This window comes from Electrona antarctica (assembly GCF_951216825.1).
Source record: "Electrona antarctica genome assembly, chromosome: 13".
Classification (NCBI taxonomy): domain Eukaryota; kingdom Metazoa; phylum Chordata; class Actinopteri; order Myctophiformes; family Myctophidae; genus Electrona; species Electrona antarctica.
In genome coordinates, this window is record NC_136794.1 from 19,340,798 (window position 1) to 19,349,726 (window position 8,929).

The 8,929-nt window shown below is 43.8% G+C and overlaps 1 long non-coding RNA gene across 1 annotated transcript; it reads left to right on the top strand.

Annotated features, from left to right (window-relative positions):
• The first annotated feature begins 306 nt into the window (after window positions 1-306).
• Window positions 307-1,447, top strand: LOC306935275. The gene is made up of 2 exons (XR_013791374.1): window positions 307-446; window positions 1,026-1,447. It is a non-coding gene; the product is annotated as an uncharacterized lncRNA (long non-coding RNA).
• Window positions 1,448-8,929: the final 7,482 nt, after the last annotated feature.

Here is an 8,929-nt window from a genome sequence, read left to right on the forward strand (position 1 = left end):
TGCAAAGTGCAGCAGAACAGTCTCGGCCAACGCCTTCGGCCTGGTGGAGACAAAAATAAATAATTACCTTGATCTGATGTGGATTGTGGAGTCAGTGGATTTAACGTGATGGTCGTGTTTGAACACGGCTGTAAATTAGTTTCATTGGATTGGACTATTCGAGTCTTCTTCAAACCTCAGCTCAGATCTAGAGTTCCACAGCTGTTATTTCCCCTTTTAAGTAGCGCCGAGATCGACAGGTTTTGGCGGATTGTTAAATACTTGCAGCAATGGCATATTTGGCTTCATATTCAAACAAACAAACAGCCACCTTACCCATTAATCTTGCATTGGTTGGTCAGGTGCGAGTGTCATTTATTGTAGCCCGTGATTTGTTTTACAGGTTGACGACGGCTCCAACTCCCACTGCCAGACGTGCCAGTCCGCTGCTAACGTAGGCCTACTTGGTAAGCTTGTTGCTGCTAACTACATCTAATGAACTATGCTAATGAGTCATTTTGGCTCAAATGTGTAGTCCGAGAAAATCTCTTCTGGGACGGTTTGTAAATTATACTAGTGTATATAGTACTAGTATGTCTGGAATTGAACAGTGACATGACAACAATCTACCGTGCAATGTGCATATTGTCTATTTTTTTTAGCCATCTGTGTAGGACCATGAGTTAGGTCAGGTGAATCGTGACCAAATATAATCAATAAAAATATGGACAAATCCGCTCAGTTGCAAATAATGCAATCAAAAGCTTGAGCTTGAACTAAGGCAGTTTCACATGGTGGTAGGCTAGTTCTGTTGTTTATTGAGTAGACCTAAAACACAAATAATCATTATTATGATTTTGTTTTCATTTTGTTTCGATTTCCATCTCAGAATAGGTTAAAAAATCACACCCGTGTGAAGTGAGGGGTGGAATTCGGTAGGCCTATAGCTTGGAGTTCGAGCAACTATAAATGTTACTTTATTCAATGGTCATCCAATCCATGTCTATTCACTTATACGGTATGTTTTACGTGTAACCTCTATTCAGGCCCGGTTCTTCCTACAGGCCGACGAAGCAACGGCTTCGAGCGCCATGGGGGAGGGGCGAGGGGCGCAACTCTGTCTGCACCGTGTCCCCCCAGTACCCCCCCAGTGCCTCCCCAGTGCCCCCCCAGTGCCTCCCCAGTGCCTCCCCAGTGTCTCCCCAGTGCCAGTGTCCCGCCAGTGCCTCCACAGAGCCTCCCCAGTGTCCCCACAGTGCCTCCCCAATGGACCCCCAGTGCCTCCACAGTGTCCCCACTGTCCGCGAAAAATCCTGCTTGGGGCGCCAGATTGCTCAGGACCGGCCCTGCCTCTATTAATCTAACTCTAATATATTAAAGTCTAACTCATGTTGCTGTGATTAGGTGATGTAATGATGATGTAAAACAAACTGTGTCAAAACAAACATTAAATTATCTTTATTGTTAATGGGATTTAATGTTTGTGTTAGGGACAAAACAAACATTAATTTCTCTTCATTGTCAATGGCGTTTTTAAATGAACAAAACAAACATTTAACCTGTATATAGGAGGGAAATCAACTGTGAAGTGAGGGGCGCTCTTATCATCGTACATCATGAATCATCTAAGATTTGACCTAATTTCTCCTTTCATCGTCGATGGCAAATACGAGATGTGTGGGGACAAGATGACGTAAATTGTCCCTTCATTGTCAATGGCATTTAATGTTTGTGTTGTGGACATTTTGTAGGGACAATAGCTGTATGAGGGGTTAGCGCCCCTCAAAAAAACACATGAACACACGCAAAATGTCTGCCTTGTTGTAAAGGCAATTTGACTCGCACATCCTTCTCAATTTTATATGCACTAATCAATAGGCAACTAATCATGACCATATTTAGTATGTTTGTTACAACAACTACAAGTTTGTTTCTATTTTATTTTTCTAAAGTTAAGTTTTATTTTCATTTCAGTAAACTAAAATTGTTTCAGTTCTTTTGTGTCTCCCTCTCCCATAGTGTCCTGTGCTGCTCTAAACAGTCTCCATAGTGTAACGTTTAACACCCTGAGCTGGAGTAGAACCCCGATCTCCAACTCAGTAGACCAGGCAAGCAACAAGCCACGCTAAGAGGGCTAGCTCCCTTGGAGGAGTAATTTATGGCCGGGTCTTTTGCAGGGTCGTTAACACTACTTTCTGAAGCGCGCCCCGTGCTTCTCGCTTCACTCCTCGAGTCCCTCACGTGCACAGGGGCACGCTCCAGCGGTCCTCGACCACTTCTGACACCAATGTAACGTTTAACACCCTGAGCTGGAGTCGAACCCCGATCTCCAACTCAGTAGACCAGGCAAGCAACAAGCCACGCCAAGAGAGATGGCTCCCTTGGAGGAGCAATTTACGGCCGGATCTTTTGCAGGGTCGTTACATGGTCTAACCTAAATTAAGCAATCTAAGGGTTTGTGAGCAATGAGCATATTGTTTGTCAAAGATGTGCAGGTTACCACTTATTTGCTTACCTGCAAATACAGAACCACAGACAATGCCATAACCACAATGCAACATTACACATTGCCCTCTCCTCGATCCTACCTGGAGAAGAGGGACTATGTGAGAATGCTGTATATGGGTTAGAGCTCAGCTATTGTCCCCTCCAAACATGAAACCAAGTTCAACTAGAAAAGGTGATCCTTGGAGCACAGTCAGGTCTCCACCAGGTTAGGTAGGTTATTGAGTATGCAAAGGCTCAACTTATGTAATTTAGATAGCATTTTTATGTAGACATAGCACTCTATAGTGTACACTATAGTTTCATTTTTCCAGATATTGTACTGTTAGACAGATGTTAGGTTCTTAGCTAGCTTATGATTCTTGATGACTATATTTTTTATAGCCTATATATTATGTATTACCATGTGTCGTTCTTGCTTACGGTAAATCGCTCTGGATTAAATAAATGACTAAATTGTTATTGTGGGCCAGCAATGTTTGGAATTCGCCAATCAGGATGAAATATGAAAAATCGGACAGATCCGACTTGGATCACTTCACTATAGAGATAATGTGTATTGATTTGACCAAGTTGTAGGAGTAATTTTTTTTTTTTTAATCGCAAAAATCGTCCTTGTGTAATAGGGCAATGTTAAAAAAGGTTGCCATTTGATCCTCAATGTAGTGTGACTATGTAGTGTAAGTTTGACTGCAATCAAAGAGTCAACCAAAGAACTGACAGGATCTCCTCACTGGTCAACAAAAACACTTTGAAGACCTGAACAGGAGCACTTTTCTTCGACTATGCATGCACCTCTTGGTACCACAGCAGCACCTCAAAAGGCCCTGAATACAAGGCTCCAGACTTCCCAAAACATACTGGTCAGACTACTACTTGGCCTCATCTCCAGAACCCACCTCAGCCCTGCCCATTTTGATAGGCTGGAATGGCTGAGGGTTGACGACAGCAACTTGCAATCGGTCTGGTCTATAAGATTCGCTACACCACCGAGATAGTGAAGATTCAAGATACCCATGTACCTGTCAACGAAGTCCACAGTCACAACACCAGAGAGAGTTCAACAAATCACGTGCAACCCAGATTCTGTCTCTCTGTCTCATTTGCTCTTGGGGGTGGATCTTACCTGTTGGGTGGTGTCTCCGGAGCAAAACACCACGCCATACTGTAAAATTCTTTTCCCTTTTTTAAATTTCTTTATATGATGATTTCCTGTTTTTTATATTTGTACATCTTTAAATGTTCTGATGAATTGAAAATGGTGGACCCTGTTGTAAACAAGTCTTAGTGCTTTATCATGGTTTCATCCACAAAGTAGCAGTTTTTGTATTGACTTGTGCTTTTGTTTGAAATGTACCCATTCTACTGTGAAATAAAAAAAATCAATCGATCTGACAGTGCGTTCATGATATGCAGCACTTTGTTTCACTCCAGCAAACTTTAGATGTCAATCTTAGCCAATCAGGATGAAATATAAAAAATCCAACAGATCTGTGTTGATCACATGAGTATCCTATATTACAATTGAAAACATGTGCCCAAAAGCACGCACAGGAACAAAAGGCACCAGCTACTACGTCACTGACACGCTGCAACACGCTGCAACACACACTGCAACAACACACTAACACGTCACACACTTACCCTCCGCGTCGATCCACGGCTATCTCCTCATGTCGCGCAGCACGGCCACACTCCACATCACGCGCGTAAAAATTGTCATCGCACTGCCACTAAAGCCGGCTCCCGTCCACACTCGCAAACAATATCAATATAAAATATAGCTGCAAGCAGCGATAAAGCGGGACCAAGATAGAAGAAGAACAATGCGCAATAAGAACAACATGCACAAATGAGACTGACGAGCTGAGTTGTCGGTACCGGGATTTGAAACAACAACCTTGCGGTCCAAGGGCAAGAGCTCTACTGACTATAGGCTACACGGAGACAATCAGTTACTCCATTGTTAACAGGAAAATCATTCAGTGTTAGTTCAGCAGTACTCAAACTTTTAGTAATTAGCAGATCTACATCACAGATGGGCTTTGTATACACCAGACTTTAAAGTTATTGATCTCACTGATATAGCCCACAGGGCGTTCAACAGCCCTCATCAGGCTGACTATACAGTGTCTTCAGATAATTTCAAGATGTAGTTGTTAGGCTGACTTCTACAGTAATTTGTGTAGGCAGTGAAAAAAAATTAGACTTATTACACTAAATACACTTATTACACTATTTCAGTTACTAGTATCTCTATTATTGTGATGCCATGTCCTAGTGCCTGATGGGTCAAATGTAATCTACTTCAATATTTATATAGTTGAGTCATCACAAATCTTGCAGCACACAATGGATACACTGAGTTGTCTTTACCGGGATTTGAACACACAACCTTGTGGTCCAACGGCGAGAGCTCTACCAACTGAGCTATGCAGACACAGTCAGTTGACTCATTCTAAACAGTAACATCATTCAGTATAAACTTTAGTGTGTGTGTGTGTGTGTGTGTGCGTGCGCGCGCAATTTTCATTGGCTCATAAAAACTTCATTTTTTCACTTAGAAAAAATGTGCTACGATTATTTGTCCGTATAGGTCCAAAGTTCACGTGTAGAAGTTTTCGTGCATTTTGAGCAAAGATTCTGGGAGGAGTTACATTTTAACTGTTTTTCATATAATTCAAAATGGCGGGTGATCTAAAGGTCAGAGGTCAAAAGTCAGAACACGAAAGTTGTTGGGCATGAGGAGACACATATGTGTATCAAAGTGTCATTGCCAACGGTCAAACGGTTCATGAGATATGCACGTTCAAAGTTTGCAAGTTTGCAAGTTTTGCATCAATTGAGTGCTATAGCGCCACCATTTGGCCAATCGTGATGGGCTTCGCATAGTAAAGTGACATAAGCATGTGTGTGTATTAGAGGCAGAAGAATAATTTTCACAAAACAGCAATTTTCATTGGCTCATAAAAACTTAATTTTTTCACTTAACAAAAATGTGCTACGATTATTTGTCCGTATAGGTCCAAAGTTCACGTGTAGAAGTTTTCGTGCATTTTGAGCAAAGATTCTGGGAGGAGTTACATTTGAACTGTTTTTCAAATAATTCAAAATGGCGGGTGATCTAAAGGTCAGAGGTCAAAAGTCAGAACTCGGAAGTTGTTCGGCATGAGGAGACACATATGTGTATCAAAGTGTCATTGCCAACGGTCAAACGGTTCATGAGATATGCACGTTCAAAGTTTGCAAGTTTTGCAAGTTTTGCATCAATTGAGTGCTATAGCGCCACCATTTGGCCAATCATGATGGGCTTCACATAGTCACCGTTTGGCATGGTCCTCTATCATGTTGACAAGTTTTGCGCAAACCGACTGCACGGTTCAGTCAGAACAGCTATTTTTGGCAGAAGGAGAATAAAATAAAGTACTGATCATATAATTCAAAATGGCGGGTGATCTAAAGGTCAGAGGTCAAAAGTCAGAACACGAAAGTTGTTCAGCACGAGGAGACGCATATGGGTATCAAAGTGTCATTGCCAACGGTCAAACGGTTCATGAGCTATGCACGTTCAAAGTTAGCATTTTTAATTGAGCGCTATAGCGCCACCATTTGGCCAATCGTCTTGGGCGTCACATATTCACCGTTTGGCATGACCCTCTACCAGATTACCGCGTTTCGCGAAAACCGACTGCACCATTCAGTCAGAACAGCAATTTTTGGCGGAAGAAGGAGAAGGAGAAGAAGAAGGAGAAGAAGAAAAATAAACACAAAAACAAAGAGTGACCAAAGTCACTGCGTGACTTCTTGGTCCCTAATAATAAACACAAACACGCCACAAGCACCGACACCCCCGCCTAATTTGGTGCCACGTCTATGAAAACAAGCCCAGAACAAATGCCATTCAACACGCTACTTACAACTCGCTTACAATTCGCGGACCTGGCAACACTGCATCCTGTTTTCCCATTGGCTACGGTTGCTTACAACACGCATTTGCACTGCATCTTGGGAGCAACACAGCTTAATGTAGGGGTCACCGATTGCTGTGCTACATCCCCCTCATGTTCTCACCACCCCGTTCGGCTGCACCACACACACTAACCTACACAATTCTCCACATGCAACACAGGGCCCTTATTGGCTAGCCCCCTCACATGGCGATCCCCACGCAGCCAACCACAGGGCAGCCAGCCACACACACACACACACACACACACACACACACACTCATTCTAACTTGCATGGACAGCGCCGCGATTACATACACAGTTTACCATACGTCCTCTTTTGGGGGCCAGTCCGGGTGGTTTTATAAATACCTTCAAATGTCCGGGGTTTTACACGTATCGCCTGTAGTGTATCGCTACGCTCACAGACCATTCACACCAATGTGTATTACAATGCACGTTCAATGGTTCGTAGTGGAAAAACACTGAGAGGTGGACTTTCAGCCCCAACCCCGGAATGTGTATTCTTCATAACTCTGCATGCGCTGCACGCTCACACCACTACCACTGGTCCCGACCGCAGATCAGAGAAAGGCTCGCTGGCTGCTCCGCTGTCTGCAGATAGACAGACAGCGGAGAACTATCTCATCATTGACATGCAGAAAAAGTAGCCTGCTGTTTTCTCAGCTTTCTGACTGACCAATGAGAAGCACATTGTATTGTCTGCAAAGGAACTATGTGTCTGTCACAAATACAAGTTCTGTCCTGCAAGCCCATGTCATGTCAACACAGACAAGGCAGCTGTGCGCGCGGTGAGTCCTGCACATTATAATGACCCAATATTATTTTGTACAACCTAGCAAAGCATAAGATATGATGGTTTGGAGAATAGGCTGGTCTCTCTTTTTACAACAGATAAGCCATTGCATACAGGTTCTCAAACTTTTTCATTTCAAGGACCCCCATAACTCTGAGAGTCAAACCAAATGGACCCATAACAGTCCCATTTCATTCCATTTCCACAGTATCAGAGTTAACAGTTATAAAAGACTCCATTTGGTTACATTTTTACACTCTCAGAGTTACAGACCTGTAAGGGTCCATTTGGGTCCATGTGTTACACTCTCAGAGTTACAGACCTATAATGGGTCCATTTGGAACCCCCTCAAGGAACCATGAGGGTCCCTGGATCACACCTTTCAGAGCCACTGCTTTAAATAAATACATAACTAATATAGAGCATATTTGATGCATTTATTGTTAGGCTCTAGATTCTTTTGACATCTCCATTTAACACAACCGCCCACGCACGGCACATGCACGACGTGCACGACGTGCACGCGCATGTGCACATCCACATCCACATGCACGCGCGCATGTGTCCTCTTTTTGGTAATTCAGAATATGGTATGCCTACACAGTTAACATAATGCAAACACGCAAATCGCACGAACGACTGCGTCGACACCTGGCGTGGAACAAACGGGACGAACCGAGGCGCATATATGGATAAGAACAACAACACTACACGCGCGCGCGCGCACGCGCTGCAACACAAAACAGCTGCATAAAACGCGTGTCACTGTGGACTTCTGTATCTGTGGACTTCTGTATCGCAACGCGGGGCAACGCAACTCTGGGATGAGCGGGCCGAAGGCCCGCGAAATTCTAGTAGAGAACGTGTGAAATGTGGATAAAATCTGAAGGAGAAATATCATAAACATTGTTTTATAGAAGTCGGCCTCCTGGTGGCGCTATAAAAGGCAGATGTGGAAAAACTGCAGGGCAAAGGTTTTTCCTTGGCGTTTTTCCTTGGCCTCTAGGGAGTGTGCATACAATGTTTTACACTAATCCATACAAACTGGAATCGGCCTGTTATAGCGCCACCATGAGGCTGATTTGAACATTTTCAAGTGGAATTTCTTCCTTGGCCTAGTGGGAATGTGAGTGCAACATTTCATGGAAATTGCATGATTGGTGATTTGAGGCATTTTGTTCCAAACAGAGCATTCCTGAAAACTTTGGAAGCTGGACTATCCTGGACTTTCTGTCAGAGCCAAGCCAGGTAGTGAGGATGGGCTCCAACACCTCTACCTCCCTGACCCTCAATACAGGAGCCCCCGAGAGCTGTGTTCTGAGTTCCCTCTACTACCCTGTACAGGCACATAACTGTGTGGCCACACACAGCTCCAACTCAGTAGTCAAGGTCGCTGATGACACAACAGTGATAGGCCTGATCACTGACGATGATGAGACAGCCTAAAGGAGAGATGCAATGGTGCCAGGAGAACAACCTAACTTTTGTCATCGACAAGACGAAATATTGTTATTGTGGACCACAGGAAGCCAGATGGAGAGTACACCTCCATCTACATAGATGCCGCTGCAGTGGAGAGGGTCGCCGACTTCAAATTCCTCAGCATCCACATCACTGAGAATCTCACCTGGGATGAACATACATGGGAACTGTTACTGACCTCAATCGCCAAGCTTTGCAG